Source organism: Notamacropus eugenii (genome assembly GCF_028372415.1).
Source record: "Notamacropus eugenii isolate mMacEug1 chromosome 2 unlocalized genomic scaffold, mMacEug1.pri_v2 SUPER_2_unloc_1, whole genome shotgun sequence".
Taxonomy (NCBI): domain Eukaryota; kingdom Metazoa; phylum Chordata; class Mammalia; order Diprotodontia; family Macropodidae; genus Notamacropus; species Notamacropus eugenii.
This window is the reverse complement of record NW_027325092.1, coordinates 1,023,444-1,037,871: the sequence shown is the minus strand read 5'-3', so window position 1 is coordinate 1,037,871 and position 14,428 is coordinate 1,023,444. Positions and strand designations below refer to the sequence as shown.

The following is a 14,428-nucleotide window of genomic DNA, read 5'->3' as shown; positions in this document are numbered from 1 at the left end:
TCTTCTGGTTCAAACAGCAATGTCAAATGGTCACCTGCCCCAAAATAATTCATTGAAATAGTAAAAAAAAAAACAAAAAACAAAAAAAAAAACAACCTTAAAAAGCAATGAGAGAGATTGAGGAAACAGTAAAAAGAAAAATAAGAATAAAGAAAATTATGACAGGAAAGTTAACCAATTAGAAAAGGAGATTCATAAAATTGAGGAAGAAAATTACTCCTTGAAAATCAGAATTGGGCAGTGAGAAGTTAATGAAGTTATAAGAGATGAAGAAATAAAAAAAAAGAAAGAAAAAAAAATAAAAGATAATGTGAACCATCTCACAAGAAAAACAACAGATCGAGATAGGAAGTAAAGGTGAGAAAACTTAAGAATAATTGGACTGCCTGAAAGTTTTGATCAAAAGACAATCTTCATATAATAATGCAAGAAATAGTTTTAAAGAAAACTGTCCTGAAGCACTAGAATAAGGGGGAGGACAGAAGTTTTAAAAAATCACAGTCCACACATCACCACCTGAAAAAGATACGATGAGGAAAATTTAGAGGAGGAAAATTTAGAGTAATATTAGACTGAATTTCCAAAATCTTTAGACCAAGCACAAAATATTATGAGCAACAAGAAAATGACATTGTACATATGATACTGCCACAATTAGAATCACACATGACCTAGTGCTGGTGACACTAAAACATTACTGGTTTGGGAACATTACAAATATATTGAAGAGCAAAAGAACTGGGCCTCGAGCTTAAAATATCATACCCAGCAAAGCCCATCAAAATTCTGATTAAAAAAATGGACATTTGATCAACTATTAGACTTTTAGGACTCTATAAGCACACACACACATACACACACACACACACACACACACACACACACACACATGCACAACTCCTGAACTCAATAGGAGGTTAGATATAGAAGAGCCAAGAGGTATATAAGGTACATACCAATTACCAAAGACTAAATAAGGATAGAAAGTTTGCATGTTTTGTATGTAAAACCTATGTCTGCAACTGTTACTAGTAATTAGGTAGCTTATAGGAAAGGTTGGGGTAGATCTGAGTATGATTTGACTTCAAAAATAAAACCATTCACGAATGGCTGAAAGAGTAAATATCTTAATTTTAGCAATTAATGTCTGTGCTAAAGGTATCATTTCTAAAAAATATAGAGAACTGAGTCAAATTTACAAGAATACAAGTTATTAACCAATTTATAAATGTTCCAAAGTTATGAACAGGCAGTTTTCAGAGAAAGAAACTAAAACTATTTATTGTCATACAAAAAATGTTCTAAATCACTTAGAGAGATGCAAATCAAAATAACTCTGAGGTACCACATCACATCTATCAGATTGGCTAACATGACAAAACAGGATGATGATAAATGTTGAAGAAGATGTGGGAGAGTTGGAACGCTAATTCATTGTTGGTGGAGCTGTGAGCTGTTCCAAATATTCTGGAGAGCTATTTGGAACTATGCCCAAAGGCCTACAAAAATGTGCATATCCTTTGACTCAGCAATTTCGCTTCTAGAACTACATCCGAAAGTGATCATAAAAATGGGAAAGGGTCCCACATGTACAAAATTACTCAATTCTCTTTGTGCTGGCAGGAACCGGAAATCAAGGGGATGCCCATCAATTGGGGAATGGCTGAACAAATTGTGGTATATGAATGTCATGGAATACTATTGTGCTATAATAAATGATGAACAGGAAGACTTCAGAGATACCTAGAAGGTATATGATGTTGAGTGAAATGAGCAGAACCAAGAGAACTTTGTACACAGCAACAACCACAGTGTGTGAGAAATTTTTCTGATAGACTTAGTCCTTCACAGCAATGCAAGGACCTAAAAAATTGCCAGTGCAATCCTGAGGCAAAATGCCTTCCACATACAGAGAAAGCAGTATAGAATTGGATCGCAGAAAGAAGCAGACCATTTTCTCTTCCGTTATGTTTTGTTTTGTTTTATTTTCTTTTATGATTTCTTCCATTCATTTTAATTATCCTACACAACATGAATAAGGTGATAACGTATTTAATAGGAATGTATATGTAGAATGACAAGATTGTCTGCTGTTTCGGGTCGGGAGTGGGAAGGGAGGGAAAAACATCTAAAGATATATGGAAGTGATTGTATAAAACTGAAAACAAATACAATGATTTAAAATTTCATAAAATGAGTAAGTATTTAATACAATTGAGGTGCAAAAGGAAGAACTGACACAGAGGAATTAGATGGACAAAGGGAACTGTTAGTCCTGGAAACCTACTTTCATCAGGAGTAGTTTAAGAGGGGAAAATACATATACATTTTGAAGAGTATAAAAGTCTTCTAAATTCAGAAAGAAATAATACTCTAAGAGGATAGGAAGGGGGAAGAGGATCAAGGAGGAGCCTTTAGTAGGGGGTGAGGGAATAGGTTTAGATTTATGGGAATGGAAGGAGAAAGGAGAAAGTTTTAAGGGGATGGGGATGGAATAGGTCAAATGTGTATGTAAAAGGGTGTTTAGATTTAGGGGAATGGGAAGTTAATGGAGTGGTTGCAGGAATGGTGGTAGGCTAAGTAATAGGAGTGCAAAATAGCAGGTAGAAGTGAAATAGGATATTTAGGAGGGATGGAAAAAATAGAGATATACACATACAAAAACAACGTTAGGAGCAAGATCTCTTAGGGAAGATATATGTTTATATATGTATGTGTGTATTTATGTATATATATATATATATATATATATATATATATATACATATATTTGTGTGTATGTATGTATGTATATATGCGCATTAATACTTACATTTTAATATGTCCATGCTCAATTTTAGCCTTGGGGAGGTACGTAGAGGGCAAGTAGGGGGATAAAAGAACAAAGTAAGAAGCTTAGAGCAGAGAACAAAAGAAAACCTACAAGGAAGCAAAGAAAAGATGGATAACTTTCAACATAACACACAGTATTTAATACGTTGGCTTTCTTGAAATAAGTTATTGCTAAGTCTTCTGAATCCTCTCCTATGTTCTGTTGTGTACATACCACTATTTTTTATATTTAAGTTTAATACTTAATTTTATAATGTTTCTTTTTTTCTATTATTATTAAGCATTTGTTTTTGTATTTGTCCAAAATAAATAATAAGTGCTAAAAAAAATCACTAATGTGAAAATATGTTTAATATGAACGTATATGTAGAGCCTATATCAGACTGAATGCTGACGTGGGGAGGGACAGTGTGGGGAACGGTAGTGGATGAAAGGGGAGAAAATTGAAAACTCAATATCTTATGGAAGTAAATGCTGAAAACGACAATAAACAATTAATTTTAAACAGAAGTAATATTGAGTTAAGGTTAGCTGGTGACTCCTAGGGAGAAAAAAGGATAGGGGTCATAAATTTTGTGAAAGTAGAATTAAAAAGACTTAGAAAAGTATTGTGTAGGGAGGATGAGGAAGAATGAGGAGTTGAAGATAACGCTGACATTGATTATAAAGCAATGAAGATAATGAACACCAGCATGAATGGATTTCCTGGATGGACAGTGTGACTCAGTCATGCATTGCGTGGTAAGTGATTATAATTCTAACGTTAAGCATTTACCGGGGATAAGATGTAATAGATATGGTTGAATCTTGTGCGGTTAGACAGTATGCTGAATACTAGCGTTCATGTTATAGTAGAAAGTATATTGAATTGGGAGGTAAAGAACCATTTTTTGTTCCTTTCGTCCTAGTGACCTTTTCTGCGGTGTGAACTTGAGCACAGTCTTTCTCTCTGTGGTCCAATTTGTGTGTGTGTGTGTGTGTGTGTGTGTGTGTGTGTGTGTCTGTGAAATAAGAAGCCTGGATTAGAGAATCTCTAGGTCCTTTCTAGCATGAGAAATCATTACACTTGACTAGTTTGTGCTTTGCGTCAACTCATTACTTGTAGTCAACTTTAGAGACTTTCTCTGCTTAATTTTGCTTCCATGCTGCAACCACTGCATCTGAGTTTAATTATTGATTTCTGAGGTCTCAGATGAGTTTCTTAAATGGTCCTGTCAAATTTAAATAAAAAGACACTACCATTATAATTATCAGAGTCTTTCAGCATTACTTGACAATGGCAGTGTATATATTTTCTTTTTCTGAGCTTTGGTCATCTCTGACACAGAACAGTGCCTAAAAATTTAGACCACAGATTCTTTATGATTTATTTAAAGGAGCTTCTGCTTAAAGCTGCCTCCTTTCCAAAGAGAAAGCATAAGTATTACCAAGATATCCAGTTTTACTAAGGGAGTTCCAAACTTACAAAATTGCACTGACCATTCTAGGAAAGAAAAGGACTTGAGAAAGAAATGCCCTATAGGACATTATATCAAAGATTTAAATTTATCATGCCACCATCTACCCCAGGATAGACCTTGAAATTTATCCTCCCCATATTAAATAGTTGTTCTACCACTTTATATCTTATTGTTTTTTGTTTATTTATTTAATCTTTTTTTTTCATTCGATAGCCTCTTATTTTCATCCAACAAAGGTGGAAAACTGAAGAACACACTCCTCCATTTGTAAAGTATTGGCTCTTATTAGTCATTGCCTAGCTTTCTCATCTTTAGATACAATGATTTCATTTACTTAGCTTTTTAAAAGAATTATGGTTTCTGGTGGAACCAGCAATCTCAGTCTCAGGAAACCTGGATTCCAGTAGAACTCACGAACTATCTGTCTTGGACATACCACTTGTACTTTCTTACCTTCGCTTCTGTCATAGGCAAAGTGGAGATATAATAATTGCATTTTATACCTTATAGAGTTATTGAGTAAAGCTCTTTTTAAAAATAAAATACTTCTATAACTTATAATTACAATATTTAAGGGTCTCATTCCACAACTCTTCTCCATTTTGCTTATTTCTTTTATCAGTGGTAGTTTCCTAAAATCATAGACAGAAGGTACCTTGGAATGAAGATTGATCTATCAGTAATATCAGCATTAAGAATTCTGCAGGAAGGAATACAGCTCTTTCAGGTGGCAGTGTTAAAGAAGCCACTTGCTATTATTAATTACCCATGAGAATATTTTGTATTTATTTATTTTTAGTTTTCAACATACATTTCCACAAAATTCTGAGTTCCAAATTTCTCCTCATCATTTACCTCCCCCCACCCGATAATACCGTATATTCTGATTATGCCTTCCCCTAATCTGCCCTCCCTTCTGTCACACCCCTGCCTTTCCTTATCCTCATCTTCTCTCTTTTCTTGTAGAGCAAAATCGACTTCTATACTGCGTTGCCTGTATTTCTTATTTCCCAATTGCATGCATAAACAATTCTCAACATTCCTCCTTAAAACTTTGAATTCTAACTTCTGTCCCTTCCTCCTCACCCATCCCCACTGAGAAGGTAAGTAATTCAAAATGGGATATATATGTGTAGTTTTGCAAAGACTTCCATAATTGTCGTGCTGCGTAAGGCTGACTATATTTCCCTCCATCCTATCCTGCCCCCCCCCCCCCATTGATTCTATTCTCTCTTTTGACGTTGTCACTCCACAAAAGAGTTTACTTCTAATCACTCCCTCCTCCCATTTACCCTGGCTTCTATCATCTCCATCACAACACACCCCTTTCTCCCCTACTTTCCTGTAATGCAAGATAGATTTTCATACCAGATTGAGTGTTCGTGTTTTGCCCTCCTTAAGCCATATGTACATATATATGTATATATACACATATATGTAGTTACATACATATATGTGTATATATGTATATGCATGTATACATATGCACACGTGCGTGTGTGTGTGTGTGTGTGTGTGTGTGTGTAATCCCTCCAACTACCCAAACACTGGGAAAAGTTTCAAGAGTTACAAATATTATTTTTCCCTGTAGGAATGTAAAAAATTCCACTTTAGTAAGTCCCTTAAGATTTCTCTTTCCTGTTTACCTTTTCAGGCTTCTCTTGATTCTTGTGTTTGAAAGTCAAATTTTCTATTCAGTGATGGGTTTTTCGTCTAGAAAGTTTGAAATTTCTCTGTTTCACTGAATGACCAATTTTCCCCTTACTTATTGTACTTAGTTTTGCTTGGTAGGTGATTCTTGGTTTTGATCGTTGTTCTTTTGACTTCTGGAATATCATATGCCAAGCCCTTCGATTACTTAATGTAGATGCTCTACCTCTTGTGTTATCCTGATTGTATTTCCACAATACTCGAATTGTTTCTTTCTAGTTTCTTGCAGTATTTTCGCTTTGGCCTGGGAACTCTCGAATTTGGCTACAATATTCCTAGCTGTTTCTCTTTTCGAGCTCTTTAAATAGGTGATTGGTGGATTCTTTCAATATTTATTTCACCTTCTGGTTGTAGAATATCAGGGCAGTTTTCCTTGATAATTTCATGAAAGATGATATCTGGGTTCTTTTTTTGATAATGGCTTCCATATAGTCCCATAATTTTAAAATTGTCCCTCCTGGATCTATTTTCCAGGTCAGTTGTTTTTCCAATGGGATATTTCACATAGTCTTCTATTTTTTTTTCATTCTTTTGGTTTTGTTTTGTTATTTCCTGACTTATCATAATGTCTTTAGCTTCCATCTGCTCCATCCTAATTTTTAAAGCACTATTTTCTTCAGTGAGCTTTTGAACCTCCTTTTCCATTTGGCTAATTCTGCTTTTTAAAGCATTCTTCTCCTCATTTGATTTTTGGACCTCTTTTGCCCATCAAGTTAGCCTATTTTCAAAGGTGTTATTTTCTTCGGCATTTTTTGGGTCTCCTTTAACAAGCTGTTGATTTACTTTCCTTGATTTTCTTGCACTGTTATCATTTCTCTTCTCAATTCTTCTTCCACCTCTCTTACCTTATTTTCAAAATCCTTTGTAAGCTCTTTCATGGCCTGAGACCAATGCATATTTGTTTTAGAGGTTTTCAATGCAGAAGCCTTGACTTTTAGACTTTCCTCTGATGGTATGCATTCTTCTTCCTCGTCTGAAAGGATGGAAGAAAGTACCTGTTCAACAAGTAAATAACCTTCTATAGTCATTTTTTCCCTTTTTTGGGCATTGTCCCATCCTGTTACATGACTTTTGAGTCTTTCACCAAGAGGAGGGTATACCCAGGGGACCTGTAAGTTCTCACTTCCTCCAAAGTGACACAATCCAGGAAGAGGAGTTTACTCATTTCCTGGTATGGGCTCTGGTCTGGAAAGTACCTCAAACTTTTCTGTCCAGAATCTGCTAATAGAATTCCCTCTTCAGAGGCTCCAGCGGCTCTACCACACCACTCAGCACTCCTCACCCCAGGGCTGCCAGTAAGGGGTGAGATCCAGATCAGCAGCTCAATTACCCCAGGGTCTTTAAGTTCTGGGCTCCAAAAATGGACTCTCTCTCTGCAGTTGCTGTTCCTGGCAGGGCCACACTGCTTTCCTTACTCCTGCAGGTGAAAGAGCCTTCTCATTGACCTTTGACGTTGTCTTTGGATTGTGTGGCTTCAGCAATCTGTGAATCATGGATGGTGCCTGGGATTATGTGCCTCAGTCTGCTCTGGTGTTGTCCATGCAACGCCATCCAGTACGATCAAGACCAGGCTGCCCTCTGCCCCATTACTGGTCCAATAGCCTGTCAGCCTCTCAGACTGCCTTGAGCTAGAAATCTCTTTCACCCTGTCCTTTCGTGGCTTCTTCTGCACTAGAATTTGTTTAGAATCATTTTAAAGGTATTTTATGGGCTGTGGGGGTGAACTTCTATAGGACCATCCATTTACTCTATCATCTTGGCTCTGCCTTCCCACAATGAGGACATTTTAAGTGAGATGTTGAATCAATTTGGACACTGAAAAAAAAATGTGTTGAAGCTGGAACACAATTATAGTTTTAAAAGCTTTGGCTGTCGTTTTGTGTCATTTTGTTTTGTTTTCCCCAGGGATAGATATTTGAAGGAAATTTTATGTTGAGGGGGAACATTTAACATTTACAGATTCAGGTGACCCCTACACCTGGAGTTTATTAGATTGATTAAATAGGATACCTGGATCGTAGCACACTATTCTGCATTGATTTGAGTAGTCAGGCAATATAAATTGACAACTGACACAGACTGAGAGTGTTCTAACATTTGTTCCTATGTTACTTGGCTACTTGATAATTGATGTGTCATGATGAGCAAAATACCTTATGAAATCTTGGTTTTCCTACCAAAGAAATTTGACTCAGTCTCAAAGGCAGTTTTTCATATAAAGTGTTATGCTATGCTACGCTAGGTCTTATGACATTGAAAACCATCACTTAATCACAGGCTGGCCCTAAAAACACAGCTAATTTGATTTCCCCCTAGCATGTAAATGAGTTCAAGAATGCAGCAACATCTTAACACAAGATAGTAGAATTGCTGTAACTGTACATTTTAATTGAAGTTTCATTTCAACAAACAGATAAACTAATCTGTGCATGACATAAGCGTAGTTCATGGAAAAGAAATATAATTTAAGACAACTAGGTAGCAAAATAAGTAGACTGCTAGATCTGGAATTTAAAAAACAAACAAAAACCTGAGAACAAATCCTCCCTCAAATACAGGGGGATCTTGGGTAAGTCATTTAATCTTCCTAAATCATAAGTTAAATGGGGATAAAAGCACCTATTTCATTGGATAGTGTTGTTAGGATCAAATGAGGTATGATACAACAGCTATGCTAAACCTAAAAAGCTATGTATGTATGTGTACATATATACACATACACACACACACCATATATATGTACACACATATATATATATGTATATACACATACACACAGATAACCCTATTATTACTACATAACACACAAAACTCTTCTCTTCATGACTTTGCAGTGTGGAAAAGAGATGAGATATAAATAATGATAATACGTGATATGAGATGACCCATACAATAGAAAGTTGTATAAACGAAGCACCATGTGATACCAAAGAAAGAAAATAAAAGGAGAACAGATTTGTCATGGTTCAGAAAGGGTTCTAATGTTTAGCTGAAAGCTATGTTTGCAGTCATTTGGAATGTGTTATGTTCCTGAATGAGTACTGAGTCTGAGTCTGAGTCTTGATTAAATTTGTTTTTGTTTAATTAGTTAAGTTTCCGTCATCATCAATTTTACTGGATTTGTTTCACTTTTTAATTATTTTTGGTGTTTTGTAGATAATATCATGGTCTTTCCATGATAATTATGCTACTTCTTTTCTTACATAGGAATTATGACACAATATTGCTGACCTGGCTTCGGAAATAATATATGAAGATGTTAATAATCCACTAGTGGTAAAGTGTGCACCTTGTGTTTTGTTTTACCTCGTGGGTGGAGGGGGAATTTATCTATATGTTCTTTTTTTCTCTAGTTATCATATTACCTCTTGTGACCTGTACATGCAGTTAAAAACAACATTCTATCATGAGTGGACAAGGGATTGAATTTTATGTAATTTTAGGTAATTTTCTATGTAGAAAATCATTTAGGACATAGAGAATAATTTTTTATAACAGCAAAAGCAACAGAGTATTAGGTAAAAATTTCTCCTTTTTGATAACAACAAACCAAGACTCAAAAAGTCTTACTTTTCTATTTTGAATCAGCACTATATAAAATAGTGATGAGGGAGGAAGAGGTGAAGAAAGAGCACTGAAAATGAAATTCAACACTTTTTAGTTTCAAGATAAACAAATCGCAACCTCTGGGCATCTCATTTTCCTTATGGGAATACCAATTCTTACACTGTCTACCTGATGGGATTGTTATAATGAAGTGTATATAAACCGTAAAACATTAGAACAATGGAATTTATCAGTATAATTCTGACCTAGATTCAGGGTTCTTATCCTACAGTGGATGTCTACAGATAGCGAACTGGAAGGACAATAATATTTTTAGGTTTCCTAACCTGTAAGTGAAATTTAGCTTTACCTTCAACTATTGATCCTTTTAAAATTACAAATTATTGTGAGAAAAGACCAATCACACAGGCTCAAAAACACACACACAAATACAAACACACATTAAGTGTCTAGAACAAATATCTGAAGGATCTCTCCATTTTCATCTCGATTGTTGTGATCTATTTGCATCCTTTATTACTTTTGCTAAGAATAATCACTGAATTATTTTGGCATTCTATCCCTGTCTATACTCATCAATGCTTTCCTTTCTTGTTCCTAGGGAGACAAGCTTTGAAGGAGTTTGAGGAATAAGAATTATAGTTCTCCAGATGAATTCATCCCTTTGAGCTTCTCTGACCATCCTGGGATACAGATAGTCCTGTCTGAAATTGTCACAGCCTTCTATTTAATAACTTTGGTTGGAAACACAGCTGTCATCCTTGTATCCCTTCTGTATTCTCAGCTTCATGCACCTATATAGTTTTTCCTCAGAAACTTTTCTTTCTTAGACCTCTGCTTTCCCACCAGCATTATTCCTCAGATGCTGGTGAATTTATGGGGCCAAGATAAGGCCATAAGTTATATGGGCTGTGCCATCTAGCTTTACAGTTATATGTGGTTTGGATATGATGAGTTCCTTCTGCTAGTTGTGATGTCATATCACACTATACCTCTTTTCACCTTTGGTGTCCACCTGTTACTCCCAGCTTTCACTTGTGGCTCCAAGTAGCTGCAGGATGTGAAGTGATCACTTCCCGGTAAACCGTTTTGGCAGATGGGCCAAACAAGGTTGAGGGTAACCAAGGGGTCTCAGTCCCATTGATGAGTTAGGGGGATGTTTACACCAAGTATGTGAAGACTTCCCCCTGTTGGATCAGGCGGATGAGAGCAATTTGTTCCAATGGCCATGAAGGGAGCTGAAGCAGGCGATGTGGAGTGCTTAGAGGTTGGTTAGAAAAGGAAGACAAGGTCATGCACTGCATTCTGAGTCAACGCCAGCTATCTTGACTCTGTTCTGCCACTGAACTATGATGACTCTAGAGGAGAGAGTGAGGCTGACGACTTTGTGTAACTCTGCCTCACTTAAATCCAATTTATGAGTGAAATCAAAAGACATCACCTATACCATTTTACCATTATGCATCAAAGTCTTGTGGTGACAGATAAGTGAGGAAGCAGCAGGTACAGATACACTGGGAGCTGTCATCACAACCCTGCACCCAGGTGGCCCAGGCTATAGGGTTGTTTCTCACAGGAAGCAGCAGTGGGACTTGGCAGCCCCCTGCGTGTCTGAGCAACCTTTTAAGGATTGCACTACTCACCTCCTAGTGTGAGGAAAGAGATTAGAAAAGGTGGCCTAAAAATTGTCTTCTTACCCAATCCTGGCCTGATTATTGTTGCAGGTGGGGAATCCCTCTGTGTTGTTGAAACACAAAAAATGTAAAAACTGTACAAAAACATCTGAAAAGATGATTATACTAACCATCAGCACACGGAACGTGCGCACACATATAGACAATACAAAATCCAGTAGACTTGAAAGATGAACTCCTCTTGTTGCAAGAAATCTCAACAGTTATCATATCCGAACAGCAGCCTTGATTGAAGCAATGCTGGAAAATGAAGACCAGCTTACTGAAGCTGGAGTTAGATACATAATTTTCTGGATGGCCCCAGTGAAGGTGAGCGCCATGAAGTTGGCATAGGTTTTGCAGTCAAAACTAATCTAGTCAGCAAGCTGTTATGCCTTCCAAAATGAGCAAATAGCAGGGTCATGACAGTGTGATTGTCACTTGCAGGAAAACGTCATGCCACCATCATCAGTGCCTATACTTCTCATCATGACAAACGCTTATGAGGTCAAAGAAAAATTTTGTGAAAACCTAGACATCCTTTTCATCCATGTGTCAAAAGAAGACAAGCTTAAAATTCTGGGTGACTTTTATACTAGAGTAGGCTTAGACTACCAGATTTGGCAGCGAGCCCTAGGGAGTAATTGAACTGGAAACAGCAACAGCAAAGGTCATTTACTGCTGAAGAATTGTGCATCACATGACCTTTTCATCACCAACACTCTTTATCATTTACCTAAATGCAATAAAACTTCATGGATGAACCCTCGCAGCAAACACTGACAACTAGTAGACTATGTGATTGTAAGGAGAAGAGACAGAGAAGATGTGACAGTGACAAAGGCAATGTGTGGTGTAGATTGCTGGATTGATCTTAGACTTATCCTTCCCAAGTTAAATATTCGCATTCATCAAAAGTGCCGACCAGAGAGCAAAATCACTACCAGAATAACTAATGTGAACAAATTAGGACACTTCTCTGAGCGTTATCAGTTTGTTGCTAGCTTGGAAGGAAGGGTGAGCCAACACATAGCTGGCAACAGTGCAGCAGAAAAGGAGTGTGCAGCTTTCAGAGATTTGGGGTACAACACTGCATTTGCTCATCTGGGTTAGAACATTCAGAAAACCCTGAGACTCATTTGATGCAAATGATGAACAGGAAGACTTCAGAGAGGCCTAGAAAGACTTATATGATGTGATGCTCAGCGAAAGGAGAAGAACCAGGAGAAATTTGTGCACAGCAATGACCACGTGTGTGAGAGATTTTTCTGGTAGACTTGGAACTTCATTGCAATGCAAGGACTTAAAAAATTCCCAATGATCTTTTAGGGAAAAATGTCTTCCATATCCAGCGAAAGAACTGTGGAATTCAATCACAGAAGTAGCATTTTGTTTTGCGTTACGTGTTGGTTTGTTATATGATTTATCCCATTCATTTTAATTCTTTTACACAACATGACTATGGTGAGCATGTATTTAATAGGAATGTCTGTGTAGAAACTATATAAAACTGTATGCCATGTCAGGGAGGAAAGGAGGAGGTAGGAGGTAGGGAGGGCAAAAAATGTAAGTTATATGGTAGTGATTGTAGAACACTGAAAATAAATTTAAAAAAATAAAACGAGGAATACACGTACATTGTGAATATGGTGAAAAGGAAATAAAACATTGCTTGTGAGTCACAAGTCGAGGAGAAGAAATAAAAAAGGTTTGGTGACATTTCATTCAATGTCAAACAAGTCCAAAAAAATTAAAACAAAATAATAAAAAAAGAAAATGATGGGGAAATTCAGAAGTTGCTAAATGAAAAACGAGAACTCCAAGGATTTACCATCTCTAGGAAAAGAGCATTTAATTCCATCGAATTAAAGTACAAGAAGAGCTTAATTAGATGCAGGATTCCTGTCTCAGAAGAAGACAGATGAAATTCAGTTTTATGCTAATAGTATCAATACAAACATTTTATGATTCCATGAAAATAATTTATTGACAAAAACCTATGGTGCATCACAACTACTCAGTGCTGACAGAACCACATTGATTAGTGATAAGGCTATTATCCTAGAAAGATGGGATGAACACTTCCATAGTGTTCTCAACAGACCATCATCAATCAATGCTGAGGCAACTGACGGTTTACCTCAGGTTGAAGTCAATCCCTCCTTAGATGAACTTCCAACTGAAGAAGTTTTGAGTGCCATTAGGCTCCCTTTATGTGACAAAGAACCTGGGTACCATTGCTCATACAAAAGCTGACTGAAATATCCCAGGTTACATGGCATTTCCATAAAGTTAAAGGGAATAGCTTGTCTTGGAACAATTACAGGTTGGTCTCTCTCTTAGCCATTGCTGGCAGGATTCTTGCTAGAGTCCTCTTTAATAGGCTGATCCTTCAGTGAGAATGAGTACAGCATCAAGATCAGCTACCTCACTGATGCTGAATTCTTCAATTTGAAAAGGCTACAAGCCAAGAACTAAGTGAAGGGAGTGCTGATGCATGATTTTCTATTTACAGATGATTTTGCACTCATTGCAACCTCTAAAGCTGAGAGGCAATGAAGTACGGTTCTATTCTCTGCTACTTGTGCTAATTTTGGCCTAATATTCAACAGCAAGAAAACACAGTTGCTTCATCATCCACCACCACACCATCCATATGTGAAACCATCGATTACAAGAAATGGAGAAGTTTTGAATGCTGTGTATGAGTTCACCTACCTTGGTAATGAGTGCACTTTTCAGGATGTACACATTGACAACGAGGCTGATGCATGCATTGCCAGAGCTAACTCAGTGTTTTGGAGGCTCCAAAGAAAAGTTTGAGAGAGAAGAGATATTACACTGACTACCAAACTGAAAGTCTACAGAGCCATTGTTCTTACCTCATTGTTGCATATCTGCGAAACATGGACAGTCTACCAGCACCATGCCTGGAGACTGAGTCGTCTTAGGAAGTTTCTGAAGATCATCTGGCAGGATAAAGTACCAGACACTGAGGTCATTTCTCGAACTAAACTGCCAAGCATCAAACTGTGCTTCAGAGAGTGCAACTCTGATGGGCTGTACACGTTGTTTGAATTCAAAGCATATGCTTGCCAAAAAGACTGTTTTATGGAGACCTAGCATGGGTCAGGAGATCACATGGTGGTCAGAAGAAGTGATACAAGGACACTCTCAAGATCTCAA

At 37.0% G+C, this 14,428-nt stretch overlaps 1 pseudogene; it reads left to right on the top strand.

Moving 5' to 3' along the window:
- Nucleotides 1-7,493: 7,493 nt before the first annotated feature.
- Nucleotides 7,494-14,428, top strand: part of LOC140516922 (olfactory receptor 2W1-like) — a 47,499-nt pseudogene continuing 40,564 nt past the window's right edge.